Genomic DNA, 26,158 nt, shown 5'->3' with positions numbered 1-26,158 from the left:
AGTCTTCTGTCTGGTGAGCAAGATGTATGAGACTGGCGAAATACCCTCGGACTTCAAGAAGAACATTATAATTCCAATCCCAAAGAAAGCAGGTGTTGACAGGTGTGAAAATTACCGAACTGTCAGTGTAATAACTCACGGTCGCAAAATACTAACACGAATCCTTTACGGAAGAATGGATAAACTGGCAGAAGCCGACTGTGGGGAAGATCAGTTTCGATTCGGAGAAACACGGGAACACACGAGGCAGTACTGACCCTACGACTTCTCATAGAAGATAAGTTGAACAAAGACAAACCTACTTTTATAGCATTTGTAGACTTAGAGAAAGCTTTTGACAATGTTAACTGGAATACTCTCTTTCAAATTCTAAAGGTTGCAGGGGTAAAATACAGGAAGCGAAAGGCTGTTTACAATTTGTACAGAAACCAGATGGCAGTTATAAGAGTCGAGGGGCATGAAAGGGAAGCAGTGGTTGGGAAAGGAGTAAGACAGGGTTGTAGCCTCTCCCCGATGTTATTCAATCTGTATATTGAGCAAGCAGTAAAGGAAACAAAAGAAAAATTCGGAGTAGGTATTAAAATTCATGGAGAAGAAGTAAAAACTTTGAGGTTCGCCGATGACATTGTAATTCTGTCAGAGACAGGAAAGGAAGGGACAGTGCCTTGAAAGGAGGATATAAGATGAACATAGAAGATAGCAAAACTAGGTCGAACTTGTAGTAAATGAGTTCTGCTATTTGGGGAGTAAAATAACTGATGATGGTCGAACTAGAGAGGATATAAAATGTAGACGGGCAATGGCAAGGAAAGTGTTTATGAAGAAGAGAAATATGTTAAAATCTACCATAGACTTAAGTGTCAGGAAGCCATTTCTGAAAGTACTTGTTTGGAGTGTAGAGATGTATGGAAGAGAAATATGGACGATAAATAGTTTACACAAGAAGAGACTAGAAGCTTTCGAAATGTGGTGTTACAGAAGAATGCTGAGAATGAGATGGGTAGATCATGTAACTAATGAGGAGGTACTGAACAGAATTGCGGAGAAGAGGAATCTGTGGCACAACTTGGCTAGAAGAAGGGATCGGCTGGTAGGACATGTTCTGAGGCAACAAGGGATCACCAGTTTAGTTCAAATGGCTGTGAGCACTGTGGGACTTAACTTCTGAGGTCATCAGTCCCCTAGAACTACTTAAACCTAACTAACCTAAAGACATCACACACATCCATGCCCGAGGCAGGACTCGAACCTGCGACCGTAGCGGTCGCTCGGTTCCAAACTGTAGCGCCTAGAACCGCTCGGCCACCCCGGCCGGCACACCAGTTTAGTATTGGAGGAATCGTGGAGGGTAAAAGTCGTAGAGGGAGACCAAGTGATGAAAACAGTAAGCAGATTCAAAAGTATGTAGGTTGCGGTAGTTGTTGGGAATTGAAGAAGCTTGCTCAGAATAGAGAAGCATGGAGAGCTGCATCAAACCAGTCTCTGGGTTGAAGAGCACAACAACAACAACAACAGCAACAACATAGCTACAGGTACACCCCACGAAGGCTGTTCATTTTTTCTCAAGGTTGTACAAGTCCTAGGAACTGTCACACGGACGAAATGCAAGAAGTTGTCTGTCACCGGACAAGAAATGCTTTACCGCCGTGGATCCATGTGTGAGGTAGAGGAAAGATGTCTCTATGGTCATTGTATTGCAGATGAACCGTAAGTTTTTAAACAAAGTTTTTTATTCTTACTTCAAACTTTAAACACATTTTGCGTGAAATAATATTTTTCAGCACGTGAAGCGATCTAGAGTCTCAACAGGTTAATCGATTCATTTGATTTTCTTTAAATGTAAGATAATTAAGTCTATGCGGCTTAACCGAGAGCCGTCCGCTGTGGCCGAGCGGTTCTGGGCGCTTCAGTCCGGAACCGCGCTGCTGCTACGGTCGCAGGTTCGAGTCCTGCGTCGGGCATGGATGTGTGTGATGTCCTTAAGTTAGTTATGTTTAAGTAGTTCTAAGTCTAGGGGCCCCCCCATGAACCACGGACCTTGCCGCTGGTGGGGAGGCTTGCGTGCCTCAGCGATACAGATGGCCGTACCGTAGGTGCAACCACAACGGAGGGGTATCTGTTGAGAGGCCAGACAAACATGTGGTTCCTGAAGAGGGGCAGCAGCCTTTTCAGTAGTTGCAGGGGCAACAGTCTGGATGATTGACTGATCTGGCCTTGTAACATCAACCAAAACGGCCTTGCTGTGCTGGTACTGCGAACGGCTGAAAGCAAGGGGAAACTACAGCCGTAATTTTTCCCGAGGACATGCAGCTCTACTGTATGATTAAATGATGATGGCGTCCTCTTGGGTAAAATATTCCGGAGGTAAAATAGTCCCCCATTCGGATCTCCGGGCGGGGACTACTCAGGAGGACGTCGTTATCAGGAGAAAGAAAACTGGCGTTCTACGGATCGGAGCGTGGAATGTCAGATCCCTTAATCGGGCAGGTAGGTTAGAAAATTTAAAAAGGGAAATGGATAGGTTAAAGTTAGATATAGTGGGAATTAGTGAAGTTCGGTGGCAGGAGGAACAAGACTTTTGGTCGGGTTATTACAGGGTTATAAATACAAAATCAAATAGGGGTAATGCAGGAGTAGGTTTAATAATGAATAAAAAAATAGGAGTGCGGATTAGCTACTACAAACAGCATAGTGAACGCATTATTGTGGCCAAGATAGACACAAAGCCCATGCCTACTACAGTAGTACAAGTTTATATGCCAACTACCTCTGCAGATGATGAAGAAATAGATGAAATGTATGACGAGATAAAAGAAATTATTCAGGCAGTGAAAGGAGACGAAAATTTAATAGTCATGGGTGACTGGAATTCGTCAGTAGGAAAAGGGAGAGAAGGAAACATAGTAGGTGAATATGGATTGGGGGGAAGGAATGAAAGAGGAAGCCGCCTTGTAGAATTTTGCACAGAGCATAACTTAATCATAGCCAACACTTGGTTCAAGAATCATAAAAGAAGGTTGTATACCTGGAAGAATCCTGGAGATACTAGTAGGTATCAGATAGATTATATAATGGTAAGACAGAGATTTAGGAACCAGGTTTTAAATTGTAAGACATTTCCTGGGGCAGATGTGGACTCTGACCACAATCTATTGGTTATGAACTGCAGATTGAAACTGAAGAAACTGCAAAAAAGTGGGAATTTGAGGAGATGGGACCTGGATAAACTGAAAGAACCAGAGGTTGTAGAGAGCTTCAGGGAGAGCATTAGGGGACTACTGACAACAATGGGGGAAAGAAATACAGTAGAAGAAGAATGGGTAGCTCTGAGGGATGAAGTAGTGAAGGCAGCAGAGGATCAAATAGGTAAAAAGACGAGGGCTAATAGAAATACTTGGGTAACAGAAGAAATATTGAATTTAATTGATGAAAGGAGAAAATACAAAAATGCAGTAAATGAAGCAGGCAAAAAGGAATACAGACGTCTCAAAAATGATATCGACAGGAAGTGCAAAATGGCTAAGCAGGGATGGCTAGAGGACAAATGTAAAGATGTAGAGGCTTGTCTCACTAGGGGTAAGATAGATACTGCCTACAGGAAAATTAAAGAGACATTTGGAGAGAAGAGAACCACTTGTATGAATATCAAGAGCTCAGATGGCAACCCAGTTCTAAGCAAAGAAGGGAAGGCAGAAAGGTGGAAGGAGTATATAGAGGGTTTATACAAGGGCGATGTACTTGAGGACAATATTATGGAAATGGAAGAGGATGTAGATGAAGACGAAATGGGAGATAAGATACTGCGTGAAGAGTTTGACAGAGCACTGAAAGACCTGAGTCGAAACAAGGCCCCGGGAGTAGACAACATTCCATTTGAACTACTGATGGCCTCGGGAGAGCCAGTCATGACAAAACTCTACCATCTGGTGAGCACGATGTATGAGACAGGCGAAATACCCTCAGACTTCAAGAACAATATAATAATTCCAATCCCAAAGAAAGCAGGTGTTGACAGGTGTGAAAATTACCGAACTATCAGTTTAATAAGTCACAGCTGCAAAATACTAACGCGAATTCTTTACAGACGAATGGAAAAACTGGTAGAAGCCGACCTCGGGGAAGATCAGTTTGGATTCCGTAGAAATGTTGGAACACGTGAGGCAATACTGACCTTACGACTTATCTTAGAAGAAAGATTAAGAAAAGGCAAACCTACGTTTCTAGCATTTGTAGACTTAGAGAAAGCTTTTGACAATGTTAACTGGAATACTCTCTTTCAAATTCTGAAGGTGGCAGGGGTAAAATACAGGGAACGAAAGACTATTTACAGTTTGTACAGAAACCAGATGGCAGTTATAAGAGTCGAGGGGCATGAAAGGGAAGCAGTGGTTGGGAAAGGAGTAAGACAGGGTTGTAGCCTCTCCCCGATGTTATTCAATCTGTATATTGAGCAAGCAGTAAAGGAAACAAAAGAAAAATTCGGAGTAGGTATTAAAATTCATGGAGAAGAAGTAAAAACTTTGAGGTTCGCCGATGACATTGTAATTCTGTCAGAGACAGCAAAGGACTTGGAAGAGCAGTTGAACGGAATGGACAGTGTCTTGAAAGGAGGATATAAGATGAACATCAACAAAAGCAAAACGAGGATAATGGAATGTAGTCAAATTAAGTCGGGTGATGCTGAGGGAATTAGATTAGGAAATGAGACACTTAAAGTAGTAAAGGAGTTTTGCTATTTAGGGAGTAAAATAACCGATGATGGTCGAAGTAGAGAGGATATAAAATGTAGACTGGCAATGGCAAGGAAAGCGTTTCTCAAGAAGAGGAATTTGTTAACATCGAGTATAGATTTAAGTGTCAGGAAGTCGTTTCTGAAAGTATTTGTATGGAGTGTAGCCATGTATGGAAGTGAAACATGGACGATAACTAGTTTGGACAAGAAGAGAATAGAAGCTTTCGAAATGTGGTGCTACAGAAGAATGCTGAAGATAAGGTGGGTAGATCACTTAACTAATGAGGAGGTATTGAATAGGATTGGGGAGAAGAGAAGTTTGTGGCACAACTTGACTAGAAGAAGGGATCGGTTGGTAGGGCATGTTTTGAGGCATCAAGGGATCACAAATTTAGCATTGGAGGGCAGTGTGGAGGGTAAAAATCGTAGAGGGAGACCAAGAGATGAATACACTAAGCAGATTCAGAAGGATGTAGGTTGCAGTAGATACTGGGAGATGAAGAAGCTTGCACAGGATAGAGTAGCATGGAGAGCTGCATCAAATCAGTCTCAGGACTGAAGACCACAACAACAACAAGTCTAGGGGACTGATGACCTTAGATGTTAAGTCCCATAGTGCTCAGAGCGTTTTGAATTGTGATTAAACGACAGCTTTTATAATCAAATTTTGTATATATTTTTTTTAAATTTGAACTTAGAAAAACATGGTTCGAAAAAAAATGGTTCAAATGGCTCTAAGCACTATGGGACTTAACATCTATGGTCATCAGTCCCCTAGAACTTAGAACTACTTAAACCTAACTAACCTAAGGACGCCACACAACACCCAGTCATCACGAGGCAGAGAAAATCGCTGACCCCGCCGGGAATCGAACCCGGGAACCCGGGCATGGGAAGCGAGAACGCTACCGCACGGCCACGAGCTGCGGACGAAACGTGGTATGAAACTGACGCGTTTTTCAAGTAGCTGCAATTTTTTCCGAGATTTGTAGGGCAACACAATCGTGTTGCGTCCATTCCCGCACATTCATTCTCATTTAAAAATTTTCCATTATTCAGAAATAGCCATGTGTTTGTAACAAGTTTCGCGCAAACCAGGACGCACTGCGAAGCGCATACTCTGAGAAGAGCTGCAGCCACCATATTTAATTTGCTATGAGATAATTTTTTTTTCTAACACAGCTTCATGTACACTGTAGCGCCAAATAAACTGGTGTAGGGATGCGTATTCAAAAACAGAGATATGCGAACAGGCAGAATACGGCGTTCCGGTCGGCAACGCCTGTTAAGACAAGTGTCTGGCGCAGTTGTTGTATCGGTTACTGCTACTACAATGGCAGGTTATCAAGATTTAAGTGTGTTTGAACGTGGTGTTCAAATGGTTCAAATGGCTCTGTGCACTATGGGACTTAACACCTTAGGTCATCAGTCCCCTAGAACTTAGAACTACTTAAACCTAACTAACCTAAGGACATCACACACATCCATGCCCGAGGCAGGATTCGAACCTGCGACCGTAGCGGTCGCTCGGTTCCAGACTGAAGCGCCTAGAACCGCTCGGCCACCAGCGGCCGGCTGAACGTGGTGTAGTTGGCGCACGAGCAATGGGACACAGTATCTCCGAGGTTGCGATGAAGTGAGGATTTTCTCGTACGACCGTTTCACGATTGGAACGTGAATATCAGGAATCCGGTAAAACATCAAATATCCGACATCGCTGCGGCCGGAAAAATATGCTGCCAGAACGGGACCAACGACGATTGAAGACAATCGTTCAACGTGACGGAAGAGCAACCCTCCTGCAAATTACTGCAGATGTGAAGGCTGGGCCGTCAATAAGTGTCAGCGTGCGAATCATTCAACAAAAATCATCGTCGATATGGGATTTCGAAGCCGAAGGCCCACTCGTGTACGCTTGATGACTGCACGAGACAAAGCTTTACGCCTCGCCTGGGCCCGTCAACACTGACATTGGACTATTCGTTGGTTGGTTGGTTGGTTGGTTTGGGGAAGGAGACCAGACAGCGTGGTCATCGGTCTCATCGGATTAGGAAGGAAGTCGGCCGTGCCCTTTCAGAGGAACCATCCCGGCATTTGCCTGGAGTGATTTAGGGAAATCACGGAAAACCTAAATCAGGATGGCCGGACGCGGGATTGAACCGTCGTCCTCCCGAATGCGAGTCCAGTGTCTAACCACTGCGCCACCCCGCTCGGTGGACTATTCGTGACTGCAAACATGTTGCCTTGACGGACGAATCTCAATTGTATGTAGGGGATGGACGTGTACGGGTGTGGAGACAACGTCATGAATCCATGGACCCTGTATGTTAGCAGGGGACTTTTCTAGTTGGTCGGCGCCTTGTAATAGCGTGGGGCGTGTGCAGTTGGAGTGATGTGGGACCCCTGATACGTCCTGATACGACTATGACTGGTGACAGGTACGTAAGCATCGTCCGCAGCTCGTGGTCGTGCGGTAGCGTTCTGGCTTCCCACGCCGGGGTTCCCGGGTTCGTTTTCCGGCGGGGTCAGCGATTTTCTCTGCCTCGTGATGACTGGGTGTTGTATGATGTCCTTAGGTTAGTTAGGTTTAAGTAGTTCTAAGTTCTAGGGCACTGATGACCATAGATGTTAAGTCCCATAGTGCTCAGAGCCATTTGAACCATTTTGAACGTAAGCATCCTGTCTAATCACCTGCAGCCATTCGTGCCCATTTTACATTCCGACAGATTTGGGCAGTTCCAGCAGGACAACACAACACCCCACACGCCCACAATTGCTACAGTGTGGCTCCAGGAACACTCTTCTGAGTTTGAACATTTCCGCTGCACACCAGACTCCCCAAACGTGAACACTGTTGAGCACATCGGGGATGCCTTGCAACGTGCTCTTCAGATGAGTTGTCCACCCCCTCGTGCACTAACTGAGTTACGGAGAGGCCTGCAGGATTCATGGTGTCAATTTCCTGCAGCACTGCTTCAGGCAGTAGTTGAGTCCATGCCACGTCGTGTTACGGCGTGCTCGCACGGACCCTACGGGATGTTACGCTCGCGTACCAGTTTCTTTGGCTCTTCACTGTATAATAGGAGTTGTCAAGGCTGTACGCTTGGTTGGTTAGAAAGGAGTCGAAGTTTGTGATGTCTGAAGATGGGTGTAATCCCGAAACGCGTAACATGTTCTAATAAAAAAGTCAATTGAACATCTCATGACTTTATTGCGATTGTACAGCACTGGTTGCCAATTATTAAAGGAATTTTAAACGTCAACCATTTTTCATGCCTCTCGACCAGATCGTCCTCTAAATGAGTAGATAATGACACAATTTGAAATTTAGAAATTCCGTCGATAATTATCTGAAATACTGTATTGAAAATGAAAACCTGCGACAGATTCTGCGCACTATGATGGATTAGTGTTTAGAAATATACCGGGTGATCAAAAAGTTAGTATAAATTTGAAAACTGAATAAATCACGGAATAATGTAGACAGAGAGGTACAAATTGACACACATACTTGCAATGACATGGGGTGTTATTAGAACCAAAAAAATACAAAAGTTCAATAGCTGTAGTTGAGGAGTAATGTTGTGAACAGCACTGTAAAGCATGTCCGGAGTTATGGTGAGGCATTGGCGTCGGATGTTGTGTTTCAGCATCCCTAGAGATGTCGGTCGATCACGATACACTTGCGACTTCAGGTAACCCCAAAACCAATAATCGCACGGACTGCGGTCTGGGGACCTGGGAGGCCAAGCATGACGAAAGTGGCGGCTGAGCACACGATCATCACCAAACGACGCGCGCAAGAGATCTGTGGGACATTTTGTGAACTTGGTTATTTTTTTATTATAGTAAAACCCCATGTCATTCCAATCATGTGTGTCAATTTTTACCCCTACATTATTCCGTGGTTTATTAAGTTTTCAAATTTGTACTGACTCTTTGATCACCCGGTACACTGCTGCATCACAGTATCAGCATATTTTTCCACAAAGATTGAAATATGTCACTGTTTAACCCATCTATATTAAAGTTTCTGAGCAACAATAATATCCTCAGTGAGCCACAGTTTGGATTCTAGAAGAGTTACTCAACTGAGAGTGCCATATCTGCGTTTACTCACCATATTTTACAAACATTGAACAACGAAATAGCACGGATAGTTATTTTCTGTGACTTATATGGCATTTGATTGTCCGAAACACAACGTCCTCCTAGATAATCTGAGATTTTATGGAACTGATAGGCTAGCCAACCAGTGGATACTGCATCTGAACAAAAGAATGCAGAACCATGTACGTACTAACTCAGACAATGTGAGCAGAAGAGATTATTCTGACTGGGAAGAAATCACTTCCACAAAACTGCGTGTTAAGTCCAATATCGTTTGTGTTATATGTAAATGCACTTCCATCTAAAATAAAACAAGTAGAATTACTTTTTTCAGCTAATAGTAGTAACATAATCAGTCCAAATGTACATAAAGCAGTAGAAGAAATGGTAAATTAAGTTTATGTAACGTTACTAAGTGGTTTTCCCAAAATGCTCTCAATCTCAATTTAAAAAAGACGCAACTTAACACGTACTACACCAACTATAGGTAAGTGTAATACAGAGTGAGGAAATAATAACTAAAATTGCTAAAAGAACGCAGCTCAGCTACATTTTAATTTTTATGATTGTATATCTTCACAAGAGACAAAACTGTAAGTTTACATGATTTGCACATTTTCAGTCTATACTTATATGGAGTAATATTCTGCGGTAACTCATCCTTAAGAAACAAAGTCTTCATTCCTCAAAAACGTGCTGAAAAAATATGTGGTGCTCATTTACGATCGTATTGCAGGCATATGTTTAAGGAGTTTGATGTTTTGACTACTGCTTCACAGTAAATTTATTCCCTCACAAAGTTTCTTGTAAATAATTCACTGCAGATCAATACAACACGAGAAGATAAAATAGCATTCATTACACCATTTTAATGTACCCTTTAGCTAGAAAAATGTATGCACAATGCCGCCGCTAGAAGTTTTGATCACTTATCCATTGACACAAAGTACTTGAGAGACAGTAATGGTTAAATTTGAAAACAAACCAAACAAGTTTCTCCTTTACAGCTTCCTCTGTTCTGTAAAAGAATTTGTTTTTCTGTAATGCACGAAAGGTGGTGCGTGAGTATTACTAATTAACAACGACATTAGAAAAAAACACTTGTAAATGGTCGGCATGTAGCCATATTTACATATCAGTGTTTTAATGTGAATATAAAATGACTGGTACCATATCATATTGCATTCGCGTATTTTCGAGGAGAAATTTGGGTATGTATACCCTTCTATAAGTGCCCTCATCTCGTGGTCGTGCGGTAGCGTTCTCGCTTCCCACGCCCGGGTTCCCGGGTTCGATTCCCGGCGGGGTCAGGGATTTTCTCTGCCTCGTGATGGCTGGGTGTTGTGTGCTGTCCTTAGGTTAGTTAGGTTTAAGTAGTTCTAAGTTCTAGGAGACTTATGACCACAGCAGTTGAGTCCCATAGTGCTCAGAGCCATTTGAACCAACCCTTCTATAAGTACGCTAACTTGTTTCACTATCATTGGCCCTACACGAGATACTGGGGGCAATATAATGAAAACGAGACACATGTAAAAAAGTAAGTAGACTGTTTATTATTTCAAAAGTAATCGCCATAGTTGTTAACGCATTTACCTCAGAGTGAGAGAAGACGGCCAATAACCATGTGTAAAAAATTATGCTGTTGGCTCTGGAATCATGATTTTACACGGGTGTGAACCTCTTCGTTCCAGCAAATCGATGGAGTCGAATATCTTTCTTCGGGGCGCAAAAAATATGGAAACCGCATGGGGAGATACAGAGACTTCACGGAGGAAATATAAGGGCATCCTAGCGGAACTTCTGCTGTGTACTCTAAAACAACTTTAGCAACAGTGGGTTCTACAAAATAGCGGGCATGGCTGTGTGCAATCATGCTTGTGTAGGCGTCCGCAAACATGTTTCCATGAAGGCGTTCACCGGCCTGTCTCACACTGAAGTAAATGTATTCTTAGATATATCGACTACTTCTGAAATAATAAATAGTTTACGTTCTTTTTTCCTCCTGAATCATTTGCATTTGTCTGCCCCTTATACGAGGTGCATTCAAGTTCTAAGGCCTCCAATTTTATTTCTAATTAACTACTCACCCGAAATCGATGAAACTGGCGTTACTTCTCGACGTAATCGCCCTGCAGACGTACACATTTTTCACAACGTTGACACCATGATTCCATGGCGGCGGCGAAGGCTTCTTTAAGAGTCTGTTTTGACCACTGGAAAATCGCTGAGGCGATACCAGCACGGCTGGTGAATGTGCGGCTACGAAAAGTGTCTTTCATTGTTGGAAAAAGCCAAAAGTCACTAGGAGCCAGGTCAGGTGAGTAGGGAGCACGACGAATCACTTCAGAGTTGTTATCACGAAGAAACTGTTGCGTAACGTTAGCTCGATGTGCGGGTGCGTTGTCTCGGTGAAACAGCACACGCGCAGCCCTTCCCGGACGTTTTTGTTGCAGTGCAGGAAGGAATTTGTTCTTCAAAACTTTTTCGTAGGATGCACCTGTTACCGTAGTGCCCTTTGGAACGCAATGGGTAAGGATTACGCCCTCGCTGTCCCAGAACATGGACACCATCATTTTTTGAGCACTGGCGGTTACCCGAAATTTTTTTGGTGGCGTTGAATCTGTGTGCTTCCATTGAGCTGACGGGCGCTTTGTTTCTGGATTGAAAAATGGCATCCACGTCTCATTCATTGTCAGAACCGACGAAAAGAAAGCCCCATTCGTGCTGTCATTGCGCGTCAACATTGCTCAGCAACATGAAACACGGGCAGCCGTGTGGTCATCCGTCACCATTCGTGGCACCCACCTGGATCACACTTTTCGCATTTTCAGGTCGTCATGCAGGATTGTGTGCACAGAACCCACAGAAATGCCAACTCTGGAGGCGATCTGTTCGACAGTCATTCGGCGATCCCCTCAAACAATTCTGTCCACTTTCTCGATCATGTCGTCAGACCAGCTTGTGCGAGCCCGAGGTTGTTTCGGTTTGTTGTCACACGATGTTCTGCCTTCATTAAACTGTCGCACCCACGAACGCACTTTCGACACATCCATAACTCCATCACCACATGTCTCCTTCAAATGTCGATGAATTTCAATTGGTTTCACACCACGCAAGTTCAAAAAACGAATGATTGTACGCTATTCAAGTAAGGAAAACGTCGCCATTTTAAGTATTTAAAACAGTTCTCATTCTCGCCGCTGGCGGTAAAATTCCATCTGCCGCACGGTGCTGCCATCTCTGGGACATATTGACAATGAACACGGCCTCATTTTAAAACAATGCGCATGTTTCTATCTCTTTCCAGTCCGGAGAAAAAAATCGGAGGCCTTAGAACTTGAATGCACCTCGTGCAGTCACAAAAGTCATGGTGTACCTCCTAACATCGTGTTGGACCTCCTTTCTGCCAGCGTACTGCAGAAACTTGATGTCGCATGCGCTCAACACGTCGTTGGAACTTTCAAATAACTTCCGTGAATTCAGCCAGGTAACACTTTCAGCGACCGCCGATATTTCGGCGGGAGAACACCCCGCCATTTTCAAGGCAAACTGCAGCGGACAGGCGGCGTACATGCAAACCTCGGTTCACAGATTGATGTAGGAAAGATAACACACACTGAACACTAGTGCCACCAAAGATGACCAAAGTCAGAGCTATCGATAGTGAGGTAGCACTGAGTCTGTCCCTCTGTTTTTTGACAAGGGAGAGAGCCGGATTCCAAACAGAGTTTAAACAGACACCTCCATCCCTGTTAACGAGGTTGCTCGCTAATTTAATCTCAACTGCCTCCCTAATAACACTGTCCCAATAGCTGGACGTGCATGCCCATATCTCGGTGTTATTATATAAAATGGGGTGACCAGTATCCAAGCAATGTTCGGCAATAGCAGTTCTATTTGGCTGCTGTAATGGTGTGTGCCGTTTAAGCTCAGTACATCGGTCCTCCACGGTCCTGATAGTTTGACCAATACATGACATGCCGCAGCTACGAGGAATACGAAATACACCCGCCTTACGCAGTCCAAGATCATCCTTAACGGAACTCAAAAGTGATCTAATTTTAGATGGAGGTCGGAAAACACATTTCACATCGTATTTCCGTAAAATACGACCGATCTTGTTGGACGTGTTTCCTACGTAAGGCAAAAAGGCAGTTGACTTAGGTGTTGACTCAGAATTATCATCAATCACCCGATGTACAGTTGGTCGATAGCGCAACGCACGTTCAATCTGTCTATCACTATAACCATTTTGACGAACTGTAACTTCAAGATGGGACAGCTCAGCTGGCAAAGTCTCAGCGTCAGAAACGACATGTGCCCTGTGTATCGAGGTACGAAGTACCCCTTCACGCTGAGCCGGATGGTGATAACTATTAGCCTGTGGTTACAAGTCGGTGTGAGTACGTTTCCTGTAGGGTGCATGTCCCAACGATCCATCATCCTTCCTCCTAACCAACACGTCAAGAGAGGGAAGGCAACCATCCTCTTCCACCTCCATCGTAAAACGAATGTTCGGATAGACCGAGTTGAGATGTTCTAGAAAGACATTCAAATCCTCCCGGTCACTGAAAGTGTAACCTGGCTGAATTCCCGGAAGTTATTGGAAAGTTGTATACGCCAGGAGAAACTCAGGTCTCACAGTCGTTCGAAGTCCTCTGCAGAAATATCAGGCATGCTGCCTCTGTAGCCGTCCATAATTACGATATTGTTGCGGGCGCACAACTTTGTGCACAAACTGATCTCTCCATTATGTCCTATAAACGCTCGATGTGATTCATGTCTGGCGATCTGGATGGTCTAATCATTCGCTCGAACTGACCACAATGTTCTTCATACCAGTCAAGAATAATTGTAGCCCAGTGACACGGCACACTGACGCCCATCAAAATCCAGTCGTTATTTGGGAACATGAAGTCCACGAATGGCTGCAAATGTTCTTCAAGTAGCCAGACATAACTAGGACCCGGTCCATTCCATGAAGACACAGCCCACCATGATGGAGGCTTCACCAGGCTGTACAGTGCCCTGTTGACAACTTGGGTCCATGGCTTCGTGAGGCCTGTGCTGCGACAATCGAACCCTGCCATCACCACTTACCAACTGAAGACGGGACACATTTGAACAGGCCACAGTTCTCTAGTCGTCTTGGGTCCAATTGATATGGGCAAGAGCCCAGGAGACGTGCTGCAGGCCATGTCGTGTTGTCGAAATTTGGTAGAGAGTCCGAAGAAATTCTGGTCTCCCGATGGTACTGTTACTGACGACTGTGCCGCTAAAGCGGAGTTATTGTACGCAGTTTTCCGAAATTCCTTCTCCAGGGAAGACGAATGGAATATTCCAGAATTTGAAACACGAACAGCTGATAGCATGAGTTTCTTAGAAGTAGATACCTTAGGCGTTGCGAAGCAACTCAAATCGCTTGATACGGGCAAGTGTTCAGATCCAGATTGTATACCGATTAGGTTCCTTTCAGATTACGCTGATACAATAGATTGGAAAATTGTGCAGATCGTACCAATGTTTAAGAAGGGTAGTAGGAGTAATCCATCGAACTACAGACCTATATCATTGACGTCGGTTTGCAATAGGGTTTTGGAGCATATACTGAACTCAAACATTAGGAATCACCTCGAAGGGAATGATCTATTGATACGTAATCATCATGGTTTCAGAAAACATCGTTCTTGTGCAACGCAGCTAGCTCTTAATTCTCACGAAGTAATGGACGCTACCGACAGGGGATCTCAAGTTGATTCCGTATTTCTAGATTTCCGGAAAGCTTCGTTCCTCACAAGCGACTTCTAATCAAGCTGCGGGCCTATGGAGTACCGTCTCAGTTGTGCGACTGGATTCGTGATTTCCTGTCAGGCAGGTCGCAGTTCGTGGTAATAGAGGGCAAATCATCGAGTAAAACTGAAGTGATATCAGGTGTTCCCCAGGGAAGCGTCCTGGAACCTCTGCTGTTCCTGATCTATATAAATGACCTGGGTAACAATCTGAGCAGTTCTCTTAGGTTGTTCGCAGATGATGTTGTAATTTACCGTCTAGTAAGATGATCCGAAGACCAGTATCAGTTGCAAAGCGATTTAGAAAAGTTGCTGTATGGTGTGGCAGGTGGCAGTTGACGCTAAATAACGAAAAATGTGAGGTGATCCACATGAGTTCCGAAAGAAATCCGTTGGAATTCGATTACTCGATAAATAGTACAATTCTCAAGGTTGTCGATTCAATTAAGTACCTGGGTGTTAAAATTACGAACAACTTCAGTTGGAAAGACCACACAGATAATATTGTGGGGAAGGCGAGCCAAAGGTTGCGTTTCATTGGCAGTACACTCAGAAGATGCAACAAGTCCACTAAAGAGACAGCTTACACTACACTCGTTCGTCCTCTGTTAGAATATTGCTGCGTTGTGTGGGATCCTTACCAGGTGGGATTGACGGAGGACATCGAAAGGGTGCAGAAAAGGGCAGCTCGTTTTGTATTATCACGTAATAGGGGAGAGAGTGTTGCAGATACGGTACGCGAGTTGGGATGGAAGTCATTAAAGCAAAGACGTTTTTCGTCGCGGCGAGATCTATTTACGAAATTTCAGTCACCAACTTTCTCTTCCGAATGCGAAAATATCTTGTTGAGCCCAACCTACATAGGTAGAAATGATCATCAAAATAAAATAAGAGAAATCAGAGCTCGAACAGAAAGGTTTAGGTGTTCGTTTTTCCCGCGCGCTGTTCGGGAGTGGAATGGTAGAGTGATAGTATGATTGTGGTTCGGTGAACCCTCTGCCAAGCACTTAAATGTAAATTGCAGAGTAGTCATGTAGATGTAGATGTTTGGAAACGCGCTCGCGTCAGTCGTCTGCTGCCATCGCCCATAAACACCAAATTCCGCCGCACCGTCCGAACGGATACCTTCGTTATACGTTTCACGTTGCAGGAATCGATGTTGCTTGTCTGTCAGCACTGACAACTATCCGCAAACACTGCTGTTCTCGGTCGTTATATGAAGACCGTCGGCCACTGTGCTGTCCGTGGTGAGAGGTTATGCCCGAAATTTCATGTTCTCGACTCTCACTTGTCACTGTGGATATGGCAATAATGAATTCTCTAACGATTTCCGAAACGGAATATCCCATGCATTAGCTCCAGCTACTGTTCCGCGTTCCAAGTGTATTAATCTCGGTCGTGTGGCCATCATGAGGTTGGAAAGCTTTTCGCAAGAATCACCTAAGTACAATCGACAGCTCCGCCAATGCAGCGCCCTTTTATAACTTGTGTACGCGAGACTACTGGCATCTGTATACCTGGATATCGCTTCCCCATGAGCTTTGTTACCTCAGCGTATATGGTTGTCGCTGTATGATGGCGGCATGGTGTTTTTCAAATATGGTCCGCTAAATTTACTTAACAGGCTTTAGCGACAACGGCGTCGTTTTTCTTTCAAAGATCGTCATTTGGTTCCTCGAGCATTTTGTTGTAGTTTCGTATCGCCAATACCTGCCTGTTATAAACGTAGAATTGTGTCTCTCATTTTGTTCCAAGTATGTTGTCACGTCTAGCTTATAAGGACTTCAAACACTGGAACAGTAGAACTGGTCGCAAAGTCGTCTTGGGTGCAGATGCACTCCACTTTCCCAAAACCCTCTCAACAGATCCAAGTCTTCCATTTGACTCACCCAGTACTGATGACATGAAGTGGTACCAAAAAGAATCGAACTTATTCTTCAATTTAGTTATTCACATTTTAAGTGCAAACCTCCACTGACCTCCAAAGTACTCTCCACTTCCACTAATATAGTTGTCTAATATTTTATTCAATTTTCGAAACATTGTTTAAATTTATCTTCTGTAATGCTTGATAGCGTCTTCGTCGTTTCTTTCTGCACCTCTGCAACATCTGCAAAACGCTTTCCTTTCTTGTCTCTTTACCGAGCGAGGTGGTGCAGTGGTTAGCACACTGGACTCGCATTCGGGAGGACGACGGTTCAATCCCGTCTCCGGCCATCCTGATTTAGGTTTTCCGTGATTTCCCTAAATCGCTTCAGGCAAATGCCGGGATGGTTCTTTTGAAAGGGCACGGCCAATTTCCTTCCCCATCCTTCCCTCACCCGAGCTTGCGCTCCGTCTCTAATGACCTCGTTGTCGACGGGACGTTAAACACTAATATCCTCCTCCTCCTCTTGTCTCTTTCCGTTCTGGGAAACTAAAAAAAGTGGCGAGGGGAAAGGTCGGGTGAGTAATTGGAGTGAGGAACAACTTTCATACCACTTTGGTCAAGAGTGGTCGTACAGACAGGGTTGTGTTAGCAGGGGCATTGTCATGATGGAAAAACCCGTCACCCGACTGCTACAAATCAGACCGCTACCGCCGTACTCTGTTGCGAAATCTTTTGAAAAGTTCCAAGTGCCTGGTTAACTGCGTAACCCACGGAACAAACTCTGAATGGACGACTCCTCGCACACAGGAAAAGCAAACCAGCATTTCACCTGACGAGCTTTCTGGGGGCGAGGCGAACTTGAAGGCATTCACTGGCTTGGCTGCTGCTTTGATTCAGAGTCGTAAGCGTAGCACCATGATTCCACGGTTGTGACATTTTTGAGAAAAAATTTTCGATCATTTCGGGACTTTTCTCTCAAACCAAAGCATGGTTCCTTGCGGTCTTGTTAATGTTCAGCAGTCAGCAGTCGCGATTCGGCAGCCACGCTTTTCATTCCCAAATCTTCCGACACAACTCGCTACGCTGAAATACAGGTCACTACCGACAGCTCTACAATTTCTTCGTTGACATTTTCATGAATGTTTTCAACATTTTCATGTTTTCGGGCTGTAGAAGGAAGACAAGAATGAGATTTGTCATCAACTGACATCTCACCATTTTTGGAACAGGAAAACCATTTACACGCTTTAGTTTTCCCCATAAGACGCGCGAGGTTAGCCGAGCGGTCTTAGGCGTTGGAGTCATGGACCGTGCGGCTGGTCCCGGCGGAGGTTCGAGTCCTCCCTCGGGCATGGGTGTGTGTGTTTGTCCTTAGGATAATTTAGGTTAAGTAGTGTGTAAGCTTAGGGACTGATGACCTTAGCAGTTAAGTCCCATAAGAGTTCACACACATTTGAACATTTTTTTCCCCCATATCATCGTCCTTGTATCCCGTTTTTAACATTTCAAGACTTTCTATTCCATTTTTTTCCGGGCAAAAAGCAGAAGTTCACGTTGTTCACGAAAATCAGCCATTCCAAAAACGACAGTCACACTAAGCAGTTGTCAGTCTGCCGAAACTAGTCCTCACCTCCTTCAGCGACAGCTCTCGCCTGACTGAGTGCGAAAAGTCCGGTGTATGCGCTCCTAGGGGCAAAACGCGGTACTACAAAACTCTGCCCACCGCAAAATTACTTCGTCTCTTTTGGAGTACCTCCTCGTACTTGATCGTCCAATTCCATATCGTATCTCCCCTATTAGTACACTACTGCCCATTAAAATTGATACACCAAGAAAAAAAGCAGATGATAAACGAGTATTCATTGGACAAATATATTATACTAGAACTTACATGTGATTACATTTTCACGCAATTTGGATGCATAGATCCTGAGAAATCAGTACCCAGAGCAACCACCTCTGGCCGTAATAACGGCCTTGATACGCCTGGGCATTGACTCAAACAGAGCTTGGATGGCGTGTAGAGGTACAGCTGCCCATGCAGCTTCAACACGATACCACAGTTCATCAAGAGTAGTGACTGGCGTATTGTGACGAGCCAGTTGCTCGGCCACCATTGACCAGACGTTTTCAATTGGTGAGAGATCTGGAGAATGTGCTGGCCGGGGCAGCAGTCGAACATTTTCTGTATACAGAAACGCCCGTACAGGACCTGCAACATACGGTCGTGCATTATCCTGCTGGAATGTAGGGTTTCGCAGGGACTGAATGAAGGGTAGAGTCACGGGTCGTAACACATCTGAAATGTAACGTCCACTGTTCAAAGTGCCGTCAATGCGAACAAGAGGTGACCGAGACGTGTAACAAATGACAGCCGGGAGATACGCCAGTATGGCGATGACGAATACATGCCTCCTATGTACGTTCACCGCGATGTCGCCAAACACGGATGCGAGCATCATGATGATGTAAACAGAACCTGGGTTCATCCGAAAAAATAACGTTTTGCCATTCGTGCACCCAGATTCGTCGTCGAGTACACCCTCGCAGGTGCTCCTGTCTGTGATGTAGCGTCAAGGGTAACCGCAGCCACGGTCTCCGAGCTGATAGTCCATGTTGCTGCAAACTCCGTCGAACTGTTCGTGCAGACGGTTGTTGTCTTGCAAACGTCCCCATCTGTTGACTAAGGGATCGATAAGTGGCTGCACGATCCGTTAAAGCCGTGCGGATAAGATGCCTGTCATCTCGACTGCTAGTGATACGAGGCCGTTTGGATCCAGCACGGCGTTCCGTATTACCCTCCTGAACCCACCGATTCCATATTCTGCTAACAGTCATTGGATCTCGACCAACGCGAGCAGCAATGTCGCGATACGATAAACCGCAATCGCGATAGGCTACAATCCGACCCTTATCGAAGTCGGAAACGTGATGGTACGCATTTCTCCTCCTAACACGAGGCATCAGAACAACGTTTCACCAGGCAACGCCGGTCAACTGCTGTTTGTGTGTGAGAAATCGGTTGTAAACGTTCCTCATGTCAGCACGTTGTAAGAGTCGCCACCGGCGCCAACCTTGTGTGAATGCTCTGAAAAGCTAATCATTTGCATATCACAGTATCTTCTTCCTATGGGTTAAATTTCGCGTCTGTAGCACGTCATCTTCGTGGTGTAACAATTTTAATGGCTAGTAGTGTATTACGCCTACACACTTAAACGATGTAACGTTGTCAGCATGTTGGCCTAGATCGTTCTGTGCACAAAAAAGCAATGTACCAATATGTTTCGGTGCAAATGGGGTTTTTCATGGGGGTCAAATCTCGGGTATGTTCATAACAGACATAACGTGTCAAATGCCCTTGGCCTACCGATGATTGCGAAAGCTATCGGAAGAACTGGCATAGTGAGAATATCTTACAGTACAGAATCAAAATTTAGGTATTAGACACTTCCTACAGCCGATGCAAATTGAGAAATCGATTGGTTCTTTTGCATTAGTTGTGCTCTAAGGTGTACCTTAGGCGGCTTATAAAATGACCGTTTTTCACGGGCTCTTCCTGAGGAAATTCAAAAAGCAATGCTCGGTGGGAAAGGTACCATATATGGGGAAAGCCACTTCTACACTTTCTGTTCACAACAGATAGTCGAAACATTTAGCATAGTTTCTTAAGGTGATGCTATTGGGGAACTTCGAAACTTTTTTCGGTAGCTTTGTCCGTTACCGAAACCCAGAGGTTTAGATGGAGGTGGAGCCCCTCCAGGACCAAACTGGCATGATGTCCAACACAAAAGGTATGCTGCCAGTTCTGTATAAGGCTTAGTTTTCACTAAAGTGAGATCTCGCAGGATGTCGGTACTGCGATGTTTGCGTACGTCTGGTTAAGGTTAATCATTAATACGCTCTCATGTGGAGATAGATTGCGTCGGAAGTTGAACGAAGAATAGCGGTTTGAAGGGCAGAGGAAAAAAAGTGTCAAGGCAAGAGCCAAGGGGAGAAAACCTCTGAGTCGGGTTGTAAGAGTAGTGGCGTTTTTCTTGCTGCCTATGACTGGTCGTACAGAAAACTGCTGAAAACAGTTTTTACTTGTTTTTGCACCGTGGGCCGCAGTTCTCTGAGTAACTAAAAATAGGAAATGACTCAAATTTTAACCGTATACTCTTTACACATTCGTCTAGAAACAACATTTACCCGTTTTCGAACATCTTTGTCCGTCATCACAGGAAAACTTTGATTTTTAGTTACCGAAACTATCAACTGTTGTCACGAGCTCTTCTATAGTCTCTACTCATGGCATATCGATGATATTTTTACCAAGTGTTCCGAGGATGACGCTTTTTCCCGTATCATCATCGATTACCAAGATCCAGAGGTTCAAAATTACTCTACCTACGCAGATAATATCTAGTCTGAGGCATAAATGTAGTTTTCACAGTTGTAGCGAAATCATGCGAATGGTTGTATGGTTATCGCAAGGGTTCTGTGGTCACCAAACTATTAGTCACCATTTTTTCATCCATAAAACTTTATGACACACAGTCTTTATATAATGGGCACTTCACAAATATCCACAAAGTTGTACTGCAGTGACAAAAAATGGCTAGAAAGGTTGTTAACATGGTTAGAAAGAACTTAACATTACTGCTAAAAAATATGTAAACCGGAAAGAGTGGAAATTCAGTAAAATATTTGTAACAACTTTTTTTACTCGTGTAATCTACAAATTATGTGAAGGGCGTTATTGATAAATTGCGACCTACGAGCAAAATATCCAGAAAAAATGTAAGGGAAACGAATTTGTGTTAACCTTACGTTGTGCCTACTTATTTCCTGTTTTTAGGTGTCAGTGTATATAAATAATCTGTCGAAACTTTACTGACCTATACAATTCGTTTTATATAAACAGCACACCATGCTGCGGCACGGAAAAGAAGAGAACCAGAGGAAAAATGCTTGTGTCGGAGTACAAAAACAGCGAATATGTTCCTCTATAAAACGACTGAACAATGGGGATCAACTGCCTCAATCACCATTCCGTCTTCCTCTCCAAACGATTTGGCATGCGAACATATTCGCTCTTTTTTGTACCGAAAGAGAAGAGCAGAGAGACAGTAACGATGGAACAGAAGTGTGACGGAAAGAGAGAGCAGACAGTGGTGACGGGAGAGATGAAGTCGCATTGAAACGGTAAAAGAGATGGATGAAGACAATAGCAGTGTGTGATACTCGCTATTTCTGGGCTTCATTAAAACAGCAAATAGTTACCACTTTTAGCCAGAAGGCAAATACTTCCAGAATGAGATTTTCACTCTGCAGCGGAGTGTGCGCTGATATGAAACTTCCTGGCAGATTAAAACTGTGTGCCCGACCGAGACTCGAACTCGGGACCTTTGCCTTTCGCGGGCAAGTGCTCTACCATCCGAGCTACCGAAGCACGACTCACGCCCGGTACTCACAGCTTTACTTCTGCCAGTACCTCGTCTCCTACCTTCCAAACTTTACAGAAGCTCTCCTGCGAACCTTGCAGAACTAGCACTCCTGAAAGAAAAGATATTGTGGAGACATGGCTTAGCCACAGCCTGGGGGATATTTCCAGAATGAGATTTTCACTCTGCAGCGGAGTGTGCGCTGATATGAAACTTCCTGGCAGATTAAAACTGTGTGCCCGACCGAGACTCGAACTCGGGACCTTTGCCTTTCGCGGGCAAGTGCTCTACCATCTGAGCTAACGAAGCACGACTCACGCCCGGTACTCATAGCTTTACTTCCGCCAGTACCTCGTCTCCTACCTTTCAAACTTTACAGAAGCTCTCCTGCGAACCTAGCAGAACTAGCTAGTACCGGGCGTGAGTCGTGCTTCGGTAGCTCAGCTGGTAGAGCACTTGCCCGCGAAGGGCAAAGGTCCCGAGTACGAATCTCGGTCGGGCACACAGTTTTAATCTGCCAGGAAGTTTCAGGCAAATACTTGTTTATAAAGAATGATTAATGTATAATGAGGCGTCGCCTAGCGACGGTGGAATTTCCTAAATAATGTAGTTCGTCGTCTTTGGGCGGCAACATAAACAGAAGAATACGGATAGATATGCGATCCTTCACTATTTTGTTCCCCGGAGAACAAATGTAGCCTTGAACGCTAAACACTTGTACTGTTTTTCTTAAGTAAGACGGACGCAGATGTGTGGCGGTCTGATCTAATTTTTACTAAATGTATAAAAACCTGTTACGTCTGAGTGAAGTGTAAAAAGAAGAACTGTTGTAACTTATCGTGACGACGCACGGGCGACTCAAGAGGACAATGGCTGTCTATATAAAAGAGCGCTCAATGGACATGAAACGGACATAAAAATCTACCGTCAATGTAGTACTAAGCTTAAGGTACGATATATGTTTTAATTATAATAAATATTTGTTCTGAGAATAATGAATCATTTAGCAGTGCTCATTCCTGTCATCTCCTTAGTACTATTTTCATTTTAATTATGCATTTTGCTAAGATTACAGACACCAAGATCAGCAGTCCAATGTGCGTGTTACATTGATAAAAATAAAACTGTTTTATCGTCTTCTTTCCCGTTTGTGTGATGTCACAGTTGTTTTTGCGCCCTTAAGAACTTTCTGGTCCCTTAGGAAATTGTTTTCTCATTACAATAAAATGGCTCTGAGCACTATGGGATTCAACTGCTGTGGTCATAAGTCCCCTAGAACTTAGAACTACTTAAACCTAACTAACCTAAGGACATCACACACATCCATGCCCGAGGCAGGATTCGAACCTGCGACCGTAGCGGTCGCGCGGTTCCAGACTGTAGCGCCCAGAACCGCTCGGCCACTCTCATTACAATAACTTCACAACCGGGTGTGATGGTATCTACGATCATGAAGTAATGCTGTGACTGCTTCAAGCCACGCCAAACTGCAAGTAAAGACTATTCAAATTTCATAATGCAATATTTTATGAAAACGGTTAATCCATGATTCTTACGCCAATTGCGATTGATAAAACAGTAAGAGAAATTTCAAATTCCAACTTTGCCATTGGATAACAACATCACTTTTATTTTGTAACATCACAAGTGGGAGCGAAAGAGAGAGGAAAAGTTGATGGTGAGTGAGGGATTACAGCAGTAAAAGAGAAACAGAGATGAATGGAAGAAGAAGTAGTGGGAGCAAAAGAGGAAGAGGACAGTGGAAATGAAAGATGTAGATGAGTGTAGACCACACATGGGTTTGGGGAATACGGACCCTCTCAGAGCTACGAGATCATTTGTGTCTGCCCTTTAATCTTTAATAGGGAATGCTCAAGCCAGAAGACTCAGGGTGGCGCAAACGTGTGAAGCAAGCAGGCAACTATGCCACAGAGACGCACTCGTGCTTCTTACAGCCAACTGAGTGAGTTTGAAAGTGATGAAATTGTGGCATTCCAAGTGTCGGGATGGTCCTTTCGAAGAATTACAAGTTGGAAGTCCAGCATCTGTTGTGCAGCGGTGCTGGTATCAGTGATCACGTGAACATTCTGACACCTGTAGACGAGGCTCTGGACGTACACGCATCACTGGCGCCAGGCCGGATCGTCCTATTTATTGTAAGGTCAGCAGCGGCAGAACGTACAGCTACCAAGCACAGAAAAGACGGCTCGTAAGTCCAGACATGTCAACATGAACTGTTGTGAACCAATTGTTAGCAGTGGGACTACGGGCAGCCGGCCGGTGTGGCCGTGCGGTTCTAGGCGCTTCAGTCTGGAACCGCGTGACCGCTACGGTCGCAGGTTCGAATCCTGCCTCGGGGATGGATGTGTGTGATGTGCTTAGGTTGGTTATGTTTAACTAGTTCTAAGTTCTAGGGGACTTATGACCTCAGATGTTAAGCCCCATGTCCGCAGCTCGTGGTCGTGCGGTAGCGTTCTCGCAACCCGCGCCCGGGTTCCCGGGTTCGATTCCCGGCGGGGTCAGGGATTTTCTCTGCCTCGTGATGACTGGGTGTTGTGTGCTGTCCTTAGGTTAGTTAGGTTTAAGTTGTTCTAAGTTCTAGGGGACTGATGACCTCAGACGTTAAGTCCCATAGTGCTCAGAGGCATTTGAACCATTTGACTACGGGAACGCACACCAATAGCCCCGTTTCCACTCACGGGACAGCACCGACATGCGCAGTTGGACTGGTCCCGTCAGAGGATCACTCGGAAGATGGAATGGCACGTCGTGGTCTTCACTGATGAAAGCAGAGTCTGCCTGCACGCAACTGATGGTCGTTTGCGCACACGTCACAGACCCGGTGAACGCTGCTTCGTAGAGTGCATTCATTTGAGACGCACCGCCTCCACCCCAGGCCTTACGGTCTGGTGTGCGATAAGCTACAACTCTCGTTCGCCTTTGGTGTTTGTGGAGGGGACACTAACCAGCGATCGGTATGTGCAGAATATTTTCAGACCCGTTCTTTTGCCATTCGTGAAAAATGAAGGTTATGTGTTACTCCAACAGGATAATGCCTGCTCACACATCCAACGTGCTCTGTAAGACGTTCAGAAACTTCCCTGGACAGCACGATTTCCTGACTTGTCTCCAGTTGCACAAGCCTGGCAATGATGGGTGACTCGTACAACGCCAACCAGAAACTCTTACACAGCTAGATGAACAGTTCGAGCAGGCGTGGCATTACGTATCCCAGGACAGTATTCGCCATCTGTACGATCGACTGGAAGTCAGAAGCTTAATGTGTCTTTTTTGTGCTAAGTAGAAATCTATTAAAACTTCCTGGCAGATTAAAACTGTGTGCCCGACCGAGACTCGAACTCGGGACTTTTGCCTTTCGCGGGCAAGTGCTCTACCATCTGAGCTACCGAAGCACGACTCACGCCCGGTACTCACAGCTTTACTTCTGCCAGTACCTCGTCTCCTACCTTCCAAACTTTACAGAACCTCTCCTGCGAACCTTGCAGAACTAGCACTCCTGAAAGAAAGGATATTGCGGAGACATGGCTTGGCCACAGCCTGGGGGATGTTTCCAGAATGAGATTTTCTCTCTACAGCGCAGTGTGCGCTGATATGAAACTTCCTGGCAGAGTCGTGCTTCGGTAGCTCAGATGGTAGAGCACCTGCCCGGGAAAGGCAAAGGTCCCGAGTTCGAGTCTCGGTCGGGCACACAGTTTTACTCTGCCAGGAAGTTTCATATCAGAGCATACTCCGCTGCAGTGTGAAAATCTCATTCTGGAAACATCCCCCAGGCTGTGGCTAAACCATGTCTCCGCAATATCCTTTCTTTCAGGAGTGCTGGTTCTGCAAGGTTCGCAGGAGAGCTTCTGTAAAGTTTGGAAGGTAGGAGACGAGATACTGACAGAAGTAAAGCTGTGAGTACCGGGCCTGAGTCGTGCTTCGGTAACTCAGATGGTAGAGCACCTGCCCACGAAAAGGCAAAGGTCCCGAGTTCGAGTCTCGGCACACAGTTTTAATCTGCCAGGAAGTTTCATATCAGCGCACACTCCGCTGCAGAGTGAAAATCTCATTCTAGCAATCTATTGTTTGTAATGTTAGAGTGACCAACTGAAATAATACCATGGATATAATTCTGTGTGCAGTAAAACAACATGACTACACATTAATGCGAAAAACTAATTTGAAATTGTCGATTTGGTAGTAATTTGGTTATGTTTTTGATGGCAAGGAGAAA

The 26,158-nt window shown here is 44.7% G+C and overlaps 1 non-coding gene across 1 annotated transcript; it reads left to right on the top strand.

Annotated features, from left to right (window-relative positions):
* The first annotated feature begins 16,775 nt into the window (after positions 1-16,775).
* On the top strand, positions 16,776-16,848 carry Trnaa-cgc (transfer RNA alanine (anticodon CGC)). The gene has a single exon. It is a non-coding gene; the product is annotated as a tRNA-Ala (tRNA).
* The last annotated feature ends 9,310 nt before the right edge of the window (positions 16,849-26,158 follow it).

This window comes from Schistocerca cancellata, chromosome 11, assembly GCF_023864275.1.
Source record: "Schistocerca cancellata isolate TAMUIC-IGC-003103 chromosome 11, iqSchCanc2.1, whole genome shotgun sequence".
In the NCBI taxonomy this organism is placed as follows: Eukaryota; Metazoa; Arthropoda; class Insecta; order Orthoptera; family Acrididae; genus Schistocerca; species Schistocerca cancellata.
The sequence above is the reverse complement of the archived record's forward strand: the minus strand, read 5'-3'. Positions and strand labels throughout refer to the sequence as shown.